The following is a 14,478-nucleotide window of genomic DNA, read 5'->3' as shown; positions in this document are numbered from 1 at the left end:
ACCTATAGTTTTGCGCCCAAATATTAAATGGAATATTTTATTCCGCTGGCGGGACCCCTCCCCAACATGCTCGACCAGTCGGGAGGCCCGCCAGCCGTCAGATCTCCAGCGCCCAGATCTAAGGGTGGGCGGTCAATTTCAGACCTCGATGTGCCGACGTTTAGCGTCCGGGGAAAGCGGTTTTACCTATCCCGTACAATGGACGCGTGGCGGGCGGTAAGGTTGTTCGGAGCCCTCCTCCCACTTACCGCCTTTGCCCAAAGGTGGTGCGGGGAACCCACTTACCGCCACCCCGTATACCGCTACCCCACACGTCATGCCTACACGTCATGTCCACGCCGCTCCGACGTCACCCCGCCGGCGCCCGCCCCATCGTCCCTTGGTCCTCCACGCGGGCCCGCCTTTGCGCCCGTCCGCCACCGTGTCCTGCCGACCTGGCTAACACCTCAGCATCCACGTCACCCCTCACTTGGGCCCCGCCATGACGTCATGCTGACGTCATCGGCGGAAAAGCACCAAATTCATACTTTTGCCAAATTTACCGTTTTAAACGGCTAAACGCATATTTTTTCGCTTATTTTGCATGCGAAGCTGAACTAGCCGTTGTCAAGCCTGCTGCCACGAAATCTTGCATTCAGCCATCAAATTCGACAAGTAAACCGTTCAAAGTTCGAGGCTTGACTGCATTAAGCCTTTGCAACCCAGCCCGCAAGCTTCCAGGTCGATTTGCCAGGTATTTTGCCGTCTTCTCCCATGCTGCCCGTGAATTCCAATTTTCTGCAAAATCACCATTAAAGTCTGCTAAAAACTCTAAATTTAGCTCTACCTAAGCACCCAAATCAGACATGAGCAACCTGTGCCATCCATTAGCCCCAATTTAGCTCTGTACAAACCAGCTCGCGGGTTAAAACTGCAGAAATCGCCCTGAAGTACCCGGCATTGTTCCTTTTGCCAAGTACTGGTTACCTACACTCTTCCTGTACAAATACTAATACCTCAGTAAGCATTCCCTTAGACAATCCACATTCCTGAAAATCATCAGTACTTTGCTAGCTTCAGAACAACTTCACACCAGAAGAAGACATCACACCAATTGCACCTACCTGCTGCTCAAAGTCTTCAAGAGATTCGTCAAAGCTCTGCATCCTGCTGCACACTTTCAGACTGTATCATGGCAGCATCTACATCCTCCTCCCTCAGTGTCACTCCACTGAGTCAAACCAATAAGGAACTGGAAGCTATGCCATTAGTTGACAAAGACTGTCTCATAAATGATTTTGAGGGAAACAGAAACTTTTTGAAGACCTTCACCACATTAAGGGAAGACTATAAGGCAGGACTTGGTACAGATGGGATATGGGAGTCAAATCTGCCCTATTACTGCCTCCCAGCTGTGAATGTTTTCCCTGAAATCATTCACTTATGTGCTTAAAATTATGATCAGGAGCACAGAGCTGTCAACACTCAACTAGGGAGGATTTTGTTCTATATAAACGCTGACACCATCAACAAAATGCTGCACTTTGAACAGACAGAGTTATTAGTCCCTTTCTCCATCAGATCTTTAATGGAAGCAGGTGAGAAGATGACCACTGAGGAGCTGCAGAAGGTCACCAGGAACTACATGTGGCCTGAGAACCAGCCTACAGGGCCACCTCCTTATCCACATGAGCACTTCAATGACTCAGGCAGGCTGCTCCTGGACATGATAGCCTATGTGCTAGGCTACCAGAACAGCAAGCATGTGGATCTAGCCATGCTCGTAATGCTATCTGCCTACAGCCCACGACAACCCCCTGCCCGAAAGTACAACTTTGCCAAGTTCATAGCCAATAAGATCCATGATCAACTGTGCAAATTGGACAGACAAAGAGTCTTTAGATATTCAGCATACATCTACCACTTGTTCATGTATCATCACTCTGAAGCTTTCCCATGCTACATCAGAAGGCTGGACAATAAAGGGGAGAGAAGATCAGTCATATTCTGGACCTCAGTCTATCATGAAATCACAAATTCACCCTACAGCTATTGTGAATTTGTAGATCAGTTTGTATACCCAGTCTCCAGCATACTTATGAAATCCCCTCCACCTAGAATATCAAATGAGATCAAGAAAGCTTTACAGCTTTCTAAGAAGTACAAAATAGGTGATTGGTACCTATATGAACACCACACTGTGTTCAGAGTGTATGGGTGTGAGCTCTGTCCATACAGACTACCCAAGTATGTTCCCATGAGATTATTTGCCTTGGAATATTACAGGCAATTAATCCAGTCAGACCTCACTCACTTCCACAGCTCAAAGAAAAAAGCACACCTTAACTTCAAAAATGAGCTGGGCCCTTTCATCATGAATAAGAAGGAAGGATGGGAGGCTGCAGATTTGATCCTAAAAGACAAATATAAGTTGTCTTACAGTTTCCGGTGGGTCCCATATGACCCTCAAGGTTTCATCACTGCCAGGAGAACAAAGTACAGACTCCTAGCCATCAAACACTGCCACTATCCACATCTAGAACAGTATGCAAACTTACAAGAGTGGCAGTTGGATACCCTTGTTGAGAGCTTGTCTGAAGAGGAAAAAATAGCTAAAAATATGAAAGAACTTGAAAAAACTATTAACCTGGACTATGTGATCCAGGTACCTTTCAGGCTGCCTCAAACATCAGGAGGAGGAACCTCAGTTACCAGGACAGCGCCGCCAACAACAGCACCAGGCTTGGATAAGGGAAAGGGAAAAATGGACGCCAAAGATGAAGCAAAAAAGCAGCAGTCAGAGCAGGGAAAGAAACAACCAGAGCAAGAAACAGGGCAGCAAGAAGAACAAACCGGTCTGCCACAAACTGGGCTGCCAGAAACCACCTTATTGCAGACACCACCCCCTCAAGTGGAGCCCCTAACCACTTCAATTTTACAGACCCCGGCACATGAAGAAAGGGGGACCAAAAGACAAAGAGAAGAGTCCACTCCCCTCAGTGGATCCTCCCATCAACCAGAAGCTAAGAGGCAGAGGGCAGACTCCCCAGAAGTAGAAGACATTACTGAAGATGTCTTCAAAGATACAGCCAAGGATAGGGAGGGCAGCCAACACACAGGGACTAGCTCCTTTCAGCAGGAGCAGAATTTACAACTTGGCTTGGAGGTATCATCTTCTTCTCAACAAAGCCAGAAGCTCAAAGGTGCTAAGGCCACCTTCAAAGAAATCAAGGCAGCAAATGAACTATTGAGGGCTGAGGTTTACAAACAATTTATAGATGCCACTCCAGCCCAACAAGAAAGATTGATTTCGGTCTACGACTTCAAAGAGGAGAAGATGATATTCAGCCATTTCAAACCTAAGGGGCCCAACCCAATGTCCACTGCTGATTTCATCAAAACAAGGGTGGAGGTCTTGGCCAAAGACATACATCCTATGGACCAAATTGAGCTCCATAAGCAGACTGGAGAAATGGTCTATGCCACCTTGGTAGATAAGGCCACATTAGCTCATGAGCTGAAAGAATCCTTGAAGCACACAAATACTCAACTGGATTTTGAGAGATTGTCTTCCAGGGCCAAGGATAACAGGATAAAATCTCTTGAAGAGATTATTGTTGATCTAGGGCATAACCCTAGTGACCCAACCGGGGTAAAAGCTCTCCTGAAGAAAAAAGAGGATGATCTCAATGCCATGAAAAGGAGATTGAAGCTGTCACCTACAGAACATCCTCAGACAGCTGAACTACAAAAAGAAAAACAAGTTGATCAACAACTTGATCTACTATTGCAGCAGGATCAAAGGATCCAAGAGTTAGAGAAGGAGCTGGAGAAGTCATTACAGGACAAACAGGGAGAATCCACACTACAAACTCCCCAAACAGATTCTACAGCAGCAACAGGCTCTGGAGCAGCAGTGGCCCCTACTACAACAGCAGTGGCCCCTACAACAGCTAATACAGTTGACCAGCCCAGCATAGAAGAACTAACTAAGGCTGTTAAGCAAATGGAGCTACAAGCAGATGAGATAAGGAAGGCAAAAGAAAAACTGGCAGAGATAGATGCCAAGTATGACCAGTCTAAAATGACAGTGGCAGAACAGGGCAGACAGATCAAGACCCAAAAGGACAGAATCAAAGCCCTGGAGAAAGAGCTTGATCTCAAAAACACCATGGCTGAGATCAAGAGGATCTTATGGAATAAAATCACCCAAAGCATGATTAAACAGTGGAAATCACTCAAAACAATCCATGAACATATGGATTTAATTGTGCAAGCTCAGATAGATATCCAGAGGGCTAAGACAGCACTAGGAAATAGACCTGAACAAGCTAGCCAACTGATAGACTTTCTGAACAGGCAAGACAAAGAGGAGCTGGCAGCAGTTGGAATCACCAACAGAACGGAGGCCATCCTTATGGCCAAAAAGGTGCTAACACTCAGAGGATATGTGCAGACAGCAGAAAGGAGGAGCTATGAGATACAAACTGAAGTTGAAGACTTCAAGCTCAGAATGGGGATGCTACAGGCAAGAGGAATGCCTAGCCTATTGAGCGGTACAAGGAAATTGATCAACAGAGATCAATTTACAAATAGGATGGCCGCGTACATAGAAAATCAAATCACTGCATCCAGCAGTGCTTCTGAAGAAACTGTTCCTCCTACAGGACAGAGTTTGTACACTCAGCTTGAAGGGTCATTTTTTATTGAAAATGTAGTTAATCATCTGTTTGAAATTCCCCCCAGTTTTTTCAAATACACAGAGCTTGATGAAACATTGATTAAAATGCGAAGGCATCAAATGCCCAAGGAGGACTGGTGGCAAGCCATGCTCCAGATTCTGCCACGGTAGGTTCAAAGCTCCGGGTCAAAAGCCAGCTCAGGTCACCGCAGGACAAGTGTAAAGTGGTCAGTGACTAAAAAATATCTAAAAAGTGATTCATCACTAACAATGACAGCTAGCCACATTTTGAAACACACGCCTTCAGCCGACTACAACTGCTACAAATTCAACGGCATCTGACAGATTTGGACAGCTAAAGGACTAAGAGCTATTACTGCATTTACTTCTTCATTTACTTCTTTAGCTACTGCTCACTAGCAGTTGGCAGCATATTTATGAGGCATTTACTCTTCTTTCAGATATTTTTCCAAATGTAAATCTATATATATACCCCCCTTAGTAACGCATAAGGGGTTGCTGTAATTTTCTCTTGGAGAACTTCCATCTGCTGTAATATTTTCAGAGAATTAATACAAAGGAGGAATGGAACTTCCAGAAGCTTGGTGCATTTGATGTCTTGTGGTGAATGATGCCTGTTACAGGATTCCATGGGTGTTGCTTTAAAACTATAAGTATTTTCAAATCTTCTGTTATGTGTTTTTTGAGTCTTTTGTTCTCTTTGGTTGTTTAAATGTCTTACACTTGATAGTAAGGTGAAAGAATAGTTTCAGGATTTAATCAAGCATTACCCTGAACTCAAACCTGAGCTGTCATCTATGTTTTCTTCAGAAACAGTAATAGAAATTGCAATTCTTAACTGCTGCACTTCAATCTGTCTCTTTGCTGTAACAGACTATTCCCAGGGATTCAAATTATTGCCCCTGTGACCTCTGTTTTCTCCTTCAAAGTCTGTCTCTGGGAAATATGTAAACAATAAGTGGAAATTCTTAAATGCTTTCACTTTGTACTGCCTGTTTCCTGTCACTTAGCCAAAATATGTTTTAACAAAGCACTCAAAAGGCCCTGTAAGTTCCATCTTTCATCTCACAGATTCAAACACATTAAGCCACAGACTCCATTGCCCAATGATATTCAACATATCTGAAAACTACATCACTAAAGTCTAAGGGAATTTCATCAACCGAAACCAAACATAACCTGTACTCAATACCTAGCCTAAAACACCATCACTGTAGATATAAATCATAAAGAGAGAGCCCTCTCTGATCACTGTTTGGCTAGAAACAGTGATTAAAAGATTGGTTAGTGGTTACCCCGGCCGTATTCCCTTGGGAGTCATAGGGAACAACCTGGGTGTTAACATAATTGGCGGCTCCACTGGGGATCTAAGACTATTCAATCACTATCTATCTTCCAAAGCTTTCATCAAGCCTGAAACTAGCCAAGACATCTTAGGATTGTTTCTCTAATATAGGGGCAGTCTTAGGGAAGAGCTAACTAGGGAAACTTATCCTAGCCTTGAAACATATATAGTCATTCCAGAGTTCTTATTTAGCCCTTGTAAATACAAAACTTCTGTATAAAGTTCTGAAAGAACACTTAGAAGCTGGCTCCTAAAAGAAACCCAAGGCATACTAGGGCACACCCTGACCCTGATCAACCCATCATTGTTGATAACCCAAATATCATCCCAAAGAACATAAGGAAACAGCACAAGCAGGATAAACCTGCTGATTCAGATATAAGGTCAGACCAACCCATCCTCATTCCCACTCCTTGCAAAGTCCTTTTTCGTTCCACACCCAATTCCCCTAGTTCATCTTCAACCCCTCAAAGTCCTACCTTTCCATCTTCACCATCTGCACATACTCACTCAACCAGTTCTCCACTTGTTACCCATCCTATTAACCCCAGTACACCTGTAATCCCAGTTGTCCCATTTGTTCCTATCAACCCTATTAACCCTATAAACATGGCTAACAGATATGCACCATTGCAGATTCCAGCCAATGCTCCAGCCCTACCCCAAGATTATCAAACCAGACTCTCATTTTTTGATTCCCATGGCCCTTTGACGGCCATCCAGCATGCTAAAAAGATGCAAGACCATTTTGAGACCTATGAAATTGATGATGATAGTGTCAGGATGAGAATCTTTGTTCAAAGCTTAACTGGGGATGTCAGAACTTGGTTTAGGTCCTTAAATGCAAATTCAATTGCAACCCCTGAAGCTTTATACCAGGAATTTACTAACAGATGGGAGAAAAAGAGAGACCCCCACCACATACTTGGTGAATATAACACTATTAAGAGAGGTCCCCAAGAGACAGTGTTAGAGTATTGTGCCAGGTTTAACAACATATACAATGCTATCCCTCAGAACTTAAGACCCCCTCCTGATTTGGCCCTTTATAATTTCCCTGATGGTTTTGATTCTGATATGGCCTATCAGTTGAGAGAAAGAGACCCTCCAACCCTTGCAGAAGCTCAAAGGGTTGCAGTCACTGTAGAGGCCAACCTAATTGCCAAAAGAAACAGGGCAAAGCTGGAAAAGAAAACTGGCTTCAAAGAAGAACCCTCGGGTTTTGACCAAAAGCTAGATGCAATTCTAAATAGCATGAAGAGGTTGGGGGAGAGAGTGGAATCAGTAGAAAGAAAATCATCATGGGAGGCACCACAAAACAATCCTCCTAGAAACCCAAATTTCAGGAGAGTCCAGAACCCCAATATAGGAAAGACTAATGCTGACCAAGATATCAGACCCCCTTTTCAAGAAAACTATGCAGAAACTTCTGCTGCAAATCAGCTAAATGAAGACCCCGAAATCAATCTAATAGGTCTGGATGGCAAAAGTCATGTATTCTTAACCCAAGAAGACCATGAGGAGGATGAGAGCAATACATTTCAAACTAAGTCAGGGGAATCCTTTGATTTCAAACAAGGATATGACACTGCTGTCTATGAAGTCCACAAACAATACAAACTAAGGAGTAGGACTGTAAATGTAAATCAACCCGAAAAGATAAAAGAAAAACAACAAACCAAAGAAAGCTCAGTCACTGAACCTGATCATGTGCCAAACTTGCCTACAAAGGAAGTAGTGGTTGAAGAGGTTACTGAACCACTGTCACCATCAAAACAACCCATGGCAACCTTATCCTCTGAGCCTAACCCAAATATTGCCCCTCAAGATATCAATATTAGGGGCAGGTTCCAAAATCAAGATGAAATCCCACCAGAAGATGTAATAAACAAAGAAAGAACTGCTACCCGTGATCCCAAATTGCAAATTGACAAACCCTTTGACCTAGGAGTAGAGATTGGCAAGTTAAAGGTAGCAATTCCCCTCTCAGAGCTAGCAAAGCATGACATGTACAAACAACAGATTAAAAAATCCCTTCAGCTCACCAATAGCAAAGATGATGTAAATGTATTAGATGACACTCCAGAGTTACTATTTGGTCCAGAGGTAGATAGAAAAACAGTAGTCACAGGGGTTTTACCGTTTTATGTCAGCTTACATGTACATGACAAAATTCTGCACAATGCAATGTTTGACTCAGGAGCCTCTCATAACCTGATGCCAAAAGCAGTCATGGAAAGATTAAACTTAGATATCACAAGACCATACAAAGACTTGTTTTCTTTTGATTCTAGTCAAGTCAAGTGCCTGGGTCTGATTAAGGATTTGTGTGTGTCCCTGGTCCAATTCCCCAACAAAACCATTTTGATGGATGTTGTTGTTGCGGATATACCACCCAAGTATGGGATGCTACTATCAAGATCATGGGGAGCAAAGCTTCAAGGCTCCCTGCAGTTAGACATGTCATATGCAACCATCTCTGTCTTTGGACAACCAAAAAGACTTTATAGGGAAACACTCATGAAGTATATGGTTAGCAGTGAAGAAAAACCCCAAAATTTCCCAATATATGCTGTTCATTCGGACATAGACTCTTACATCCTCTTTAATGACAGCATAGGCCTCTCGGACAGTCACATTAGCACGGAGACATTTAAACCAGAACAAAACATCATTCTAACAAGTAGCACCTGTCAAACATCAATCAGTACAACAAAACACTTTAGCTCTCCCCTAGGGGTCAAAGATGGTCAGGCAAATGATGAAGCTATCCTAGAAAACAAATGGGAGAAGAAACCCCAACTCATGCTCACACTACCACCCCATGAACAGAACCTCAAACCTCCTGAACAGCAAGGCATCTTGTGGGTCTTAGAATTTGATGGCTCGGTTAACAAGTTAGGAGCAGGAGCTGGAGTATGGATACATAACAAAGAGAAAGGCTATGCAACAGGCAAGGCCTACAGATTGAATTTTAGATGCACCAACAACATGGCAGAATATGAAGCTCTATTACTAGGCCTCAAGATTGCAAAATCATTACAAGCACCTAGCCTCTCCATCATGGGAGACTCTGATCTGGTCATTCAACAAGTAAAAGGCAATTTTGTCACTAATGACAAGAGGCTGAGATCCTACAGGTCTGCTGTAATTGAAATATTAGAGACCTTTCATGAGTTTGCTATCACAAAAATTCCAAGGGGCCACAACCTCCATGCACATAGCTTGGCAACATTTGCCAGCACTTTCAAATTCCCATTGGAACCTAACAATTGTTTCACAGCTGAGGTCAGGTACAGACCCTCTATTCCAAACAATGTCAGAGAATGGCAAGTATTTGAGGATGACATGCAAATAAACAATTTTTTAACCCTGCAACAGGAGTTCACAGGATTAAATATTGATCTTGAGACAGCAAGTCAATCACAAATGCTTGAGACAGCAAGTCAATCACAAATATTTAATGAAACATGTCAATCACAAATACAGTTTCAACAATCTGCTCACCCAATGTCACCTAGGACAGCAAAACAACTACTCAGCCCAACCATTTTCAACAATGAAAACATTCAACAAATTAAACAAATGGACTGTGAAGAGATGAGTAACATTGAAACTGAAATCATACAACTCAAAGACAACTTCCTCCCAGTGGGCCTTACCCCATTAGAGGATATTTTCGACTCAAATGACATCCCTAGGAAGCCAAAGATGCAGCCATTAGATGCAAGAGTTGAAGAATGCAATATTGGTACTATTGAAAAGCCTAAGATAATAAAGCTATCTGCCTCTTTGCCCCCTGATCAAAAGCCCAAATATGTTGATCTCTTTAAAGAGTTTCAAGATGTCTTTGCCTGGGGATATGAAGATCTCAAGTCCTATGACACATCTCATCCAGCATACCATCCCTCTCAAGCCTAATCAAAAACCATTCAAACAGAAATTGAGAAGGATCAATCCTGTGCTCCTTCCTTCCATTGAAAAAGAGTTGCATAAAATGTTCAAGGCTGGTATTATAGCACCAATCAGATTCTCTGAATGGATTTCAAATTTAGTCCCTACCAGAAAGAAAACTGGTGAAATCAGACTTTGTGTAGACTTAAGGAATCTGAATCAAGTTTCACTCAAAGATAACTACCCTTTACCAAAAATGGACCACATCCTCCAAAGAGTAGTAGGAGCCTCAAGGATATCACTGCTTGATGGATTCTCAGGCTTCAATCAAATTTTAGTGCACCCTGATGATCAAGACAAAACTGCATTTACTACCCCATGGGGAACTTTCAAGTATGTGAAAATGCCATTTGGATTGAAAAATGCAGGGGCAACATTTCAAAGAGCAATGGACATTGCTTTTGCAAAAGAAATTCATGATTTCTTGGTCATTTACTTAGATGATCTTACACCCTTTTCAAAATCTGACCAAGAACATTTGAAACATTTAAGACAGATTTTCATAACATGCAGAAAATATGGCATCTCCTTAAACCCCAAGAAGTCTTTATTTGGTTTGGAAGAAGGGAAACTTTTAGGACACATCATTTCAAAAGATGGCATAAGAATTGATCCAGATAGGATACAAGCGATCCTACAAATGCCTCACCCTAGGAATGTTAAAGAGTTGCAAGGATTCTTAGGAAAACTCAACTTTTTAAGAAGGTTCATCCCAAATTTAGCAGAGTTGATCAGACTACTAAACAATATGCTAAAGAAAGACTCAAAGGTTAAGTGGACTGTGGAAGCAAAGCAAGCCTTTGAAAGCATAAAATTGGCTTTAACCCAAACCCCGGTATTAACTAATCCTCAGTTTGACAGAGACTTTATTATTTTTTCTTTTGCCTCCCAGCATACTATTGCTGCTGTTTTATTGCAGAAAGATGATCAAGGGAATGAAAAGCCCATTGCCTTCTTCAGCAGAGCTCTTAGAGATGCTCCTTTGAAGTACCAAATAATGGAAAAACAAGCCTATGCATTAATCAAAGCTATCAAAGATTTTAGGATCTATATCCTTTACTCTCATGTTGTGGCTTATGTGCCAAGTCCTATTGTCAAAGACATTCTCACCCAAGAAAACTTAGAGGGTAGAAGAGGAAAATGGATTGCAAACATACTTGAATTTGACATTGAAATAAAACCTACAAAGCTGATTAAAGGGCAAGGTTTGGCCAAGTTAATGACAGAAGCAAATTTCCAAGCCTTAGATATCAACCAACTGGACAGTGAAACAGAGATGGCGACTCCAAAGATCAATGTAGCCTTTGAACAATCTCCTTGGTACTCTGATGTCTGTTATGTGTTACAAAACCTGTGTGCTCCCCCAGGACTGTCCAGAACTAAGTCTAGGTTTCTGAAAATGAAAACATCTAAGTTTTGTGTGATGGATGAGAATCTACTCTGGAAAAACCATGAAGGCATTTTGCTGCACTGTCTTATTGAGAGTGAAACTGACAACATCATGCAAGAATTCCATGCTGGAGACTGTGGTGGACATCTATACTGGAAGTCCACTGTAGACAAAATATTAAGGGCTGGTTATTACTGGCCCACTATGTTCTCTGATGTGAAGAAATTCACAACATCATGCCACAAGTGCCAACTGTTTGAAGGCAGAAGACAGTTGCTGCCACTTCCTTTGAGGCCCATTTCAACAGAAAGACCTTTTCAACAATGGGGTTTGGATTTCATTGGGGAGATTCATCCCTCATCTTCAGGACAACACAGATGGATTTTGACTGCAACAGACTACTTCACCAAGTGGATTGAAGCTGCCCCATGCAGACAAGCAAATGACTCAGTGATCATTCAATTTTTGGAGAATAATATACTGGCTAGATTTGGCTGCCCAGACAAAATAATAACAGACAATGCTGCTGCCTTCAAATCCAAGAAAATGGTGAACTTCTGCCATAAATTTCACATTACTTTGGGCCATTCTACAGCTTACTATCCTCAGGGAAATGGTCTTGCTGAATCATCAAACAAAAGCTTGATAAACATCATAAAGAAAGTATTGGAAGAGAACAAAAAGAACTGGCACAAGAAACTAGTAAATGCTTTATGGGCAGATAGATTAACCACCAAAAGATCAATTGGGACCAGCCCATATGAGTTGGTCTATGGATTAGAGGCCAGATTTCCTTCATCACTAGGGGTGCCAGTTATGAAACTTCTACAAGAAAGTCAAGCAGAGCCAAATGATATGCAAAGAAGGATCAACCAGATAATCTGTTTACAGCAGACCAGAGAACAAGTTTTCAGCAGAGTGCAAATACTACAAGAAAAACTGAAAAAGGCCTTTGACAGAAGAACCAAAGCAGAAGATTTCAATATGGGAGACAAAGTTTTAAAGTGGGATGCAAGAAGAGAAGAGAAAGGGAAGCATGGGAAATTTGATTCTTTGTGGAAGGGACCATTTGCTGTCCAAACAATACAAGGTAATAACACATATTTCCTTAAAAGTTTGACTGTAACTGAACTGGATGAAGGTCCTGTCAATGGCAGGATGTTGAAGCACTATTATGATGGTTCACTATGATAGGGATCCAAAGGTTCATTGTATATATGCAGGCCTACATATGTTTTTTTTTAGTTTGTAAAAAGATGTTTTCAAGTGCTGCACCTAGCAGCAACAGGCAGATAGAATCAGAGGTTCCCCAAGGAAAAGCACACAATTTTGACAGGTTACATGCATCAGATTCCAAAGATTAAGATGGACAGTCAAGGAACAAGGCAATCTGACCTGCTGTTCTTGGTCTTTCAAAAGAAAAACCATCCCCATGTGGAGCCACTGTTAGATACCTATAGTAATAGGTTTCATATTTCATGATTGATTATTGAAAATCCAAATATGCTCTGCTTTGCTACTACAAAGATCCCATATTTCCAGAAAATCAGAGGTGTGTGAAATATTTCAAATATTGAGGACCTTATTACAATTTTTGGGATGATTCAACAGTTCAAACTGGATCATGCCATGTTTCAATTTTGAGTTGTAGAATAGAGAAAGAAGTCTGTCCAAACAGCTTAATCTTGGCAGACAAATAGTTCAGGTAGAGAAACAAAGGTTCCCAAAAGTCTAATCTGGGACCTTGGAAGAGATAAGGGTAGAAGTAGATAGGGAGAAAAGGAAAAAAGCCAAAGAAAAGAAAAGGCAATTGAGGGTTGCAAGTCCAAGTGCCCCTCCAAGAAGAAACAAAAAATGTTAGGTGAAATAGTTGGGTAGGCAGTTGTGGTTGCAGAAAGGACATGTTCACCATTACATAGTTGTCAAAAATGTTTTGCCAAGGCAATGGATATATTAGCAAAAAGGTGGTGAAATTCATGGATTCACAGCAGAGAGCATCACTAACTTCTCTCTTTCCCCTCTACTCCATCATTAACACCCCCTTTCTAAATCCCCCACCTTCACTTTACTAACTCCTAATTCTACTATTTAACTCCCTTATTTTACCCCTACCCCTAATAATACTAACACTAAGGTGTATAAAGCCCTAAACGATGTATATTCCCTCCCCTAGGCATAATAGCCATGTATTTTCAAAAGGGACCAAATGGCACCTGGCCACTTTGGTGAACCTTTTCCACCCCTTTCCCCTCTGCTGCAAGTTATTTTACCCTCAAATTCACCTCTGCATGGGCAAAACCCCTCTCCAAGACCCTTTGGCCTACAAAAATCCTTGCAAAAGTCCCTAAGGTAAAAAACCCGCCTCTGGCACGTTTCCCAATCCCACCACATTACGGGTTAAGCGAGAAAAGATGAAAAACCATTCAAAACCCACTAACCTATAGTTTTGCGCCCAAATATTAAATGGAATATTTTATTCCGCTGGCGGGACCCCTCCCCAACATGCTCGACCAGTCGGGAGGCCCGCCAGCCGTCAGATCTCCAGCGCCCAGATCTAAGGGTGGGCGGTCAATTTCAGATCTCGATGTGCCGACATTTAGCGTCCGGGGAAAGCGGTTTTACCTATCCCGTACAATGGACGCGTGGCGGGCGGTAAGGTTGTTCGGAGCCCTCCTCCCACTTACCGCCTTTGCCCAAAGGTGGTGCGGGGAACCCACTTACCGCCACCCCGTATACCGCTACCCCACACGTCATGCCTACACGTCATGTCCACGCCGCTCTGACGTCACCCCGCCGGTGCCCGCCCCATCGTCCCTTGGTCCTCCACGCGGGCCCGCCTTTGCGCCCGCCCGCCACCGTGTCCTGCCGACCTGGCTAACACCTCAGCATCCACGTCACCCCTCACCTGGGCCCCGCCATGACGTCATGCTGACGTCATCGGCGGAAAAGCGCCAAATTCATACTTTTGCCAAATTTACCGTTTTAAACGGCTAAACGCATATTTTTCGCTTATTTTGCATGCGAAGCTGAACTAGCCGTTGTCAAGCCTGCTGCCGCGAAATCTTGCATTCAGCCATCAAATTCGACAAGTAAACCGTTCAAAGTTCG

Source organism: Pinus tabuliformis, chromosome 9, assembly GCF_031772625.1.
Source record: "Pinus tabuliformis cultivar Carrire ecotype Pingquan chromosome 9, CPIR1, whole genome shotgun sequence".
Lineage (NCBI taxonomy): Eukaryota > Viridiplantae > Streptophyta > Pinopsida > Pinales > Pinaceae > Pinus > Pinus tabuliformis.
This window is presented reverse-complemented; position numbering follows the sequence as displayed.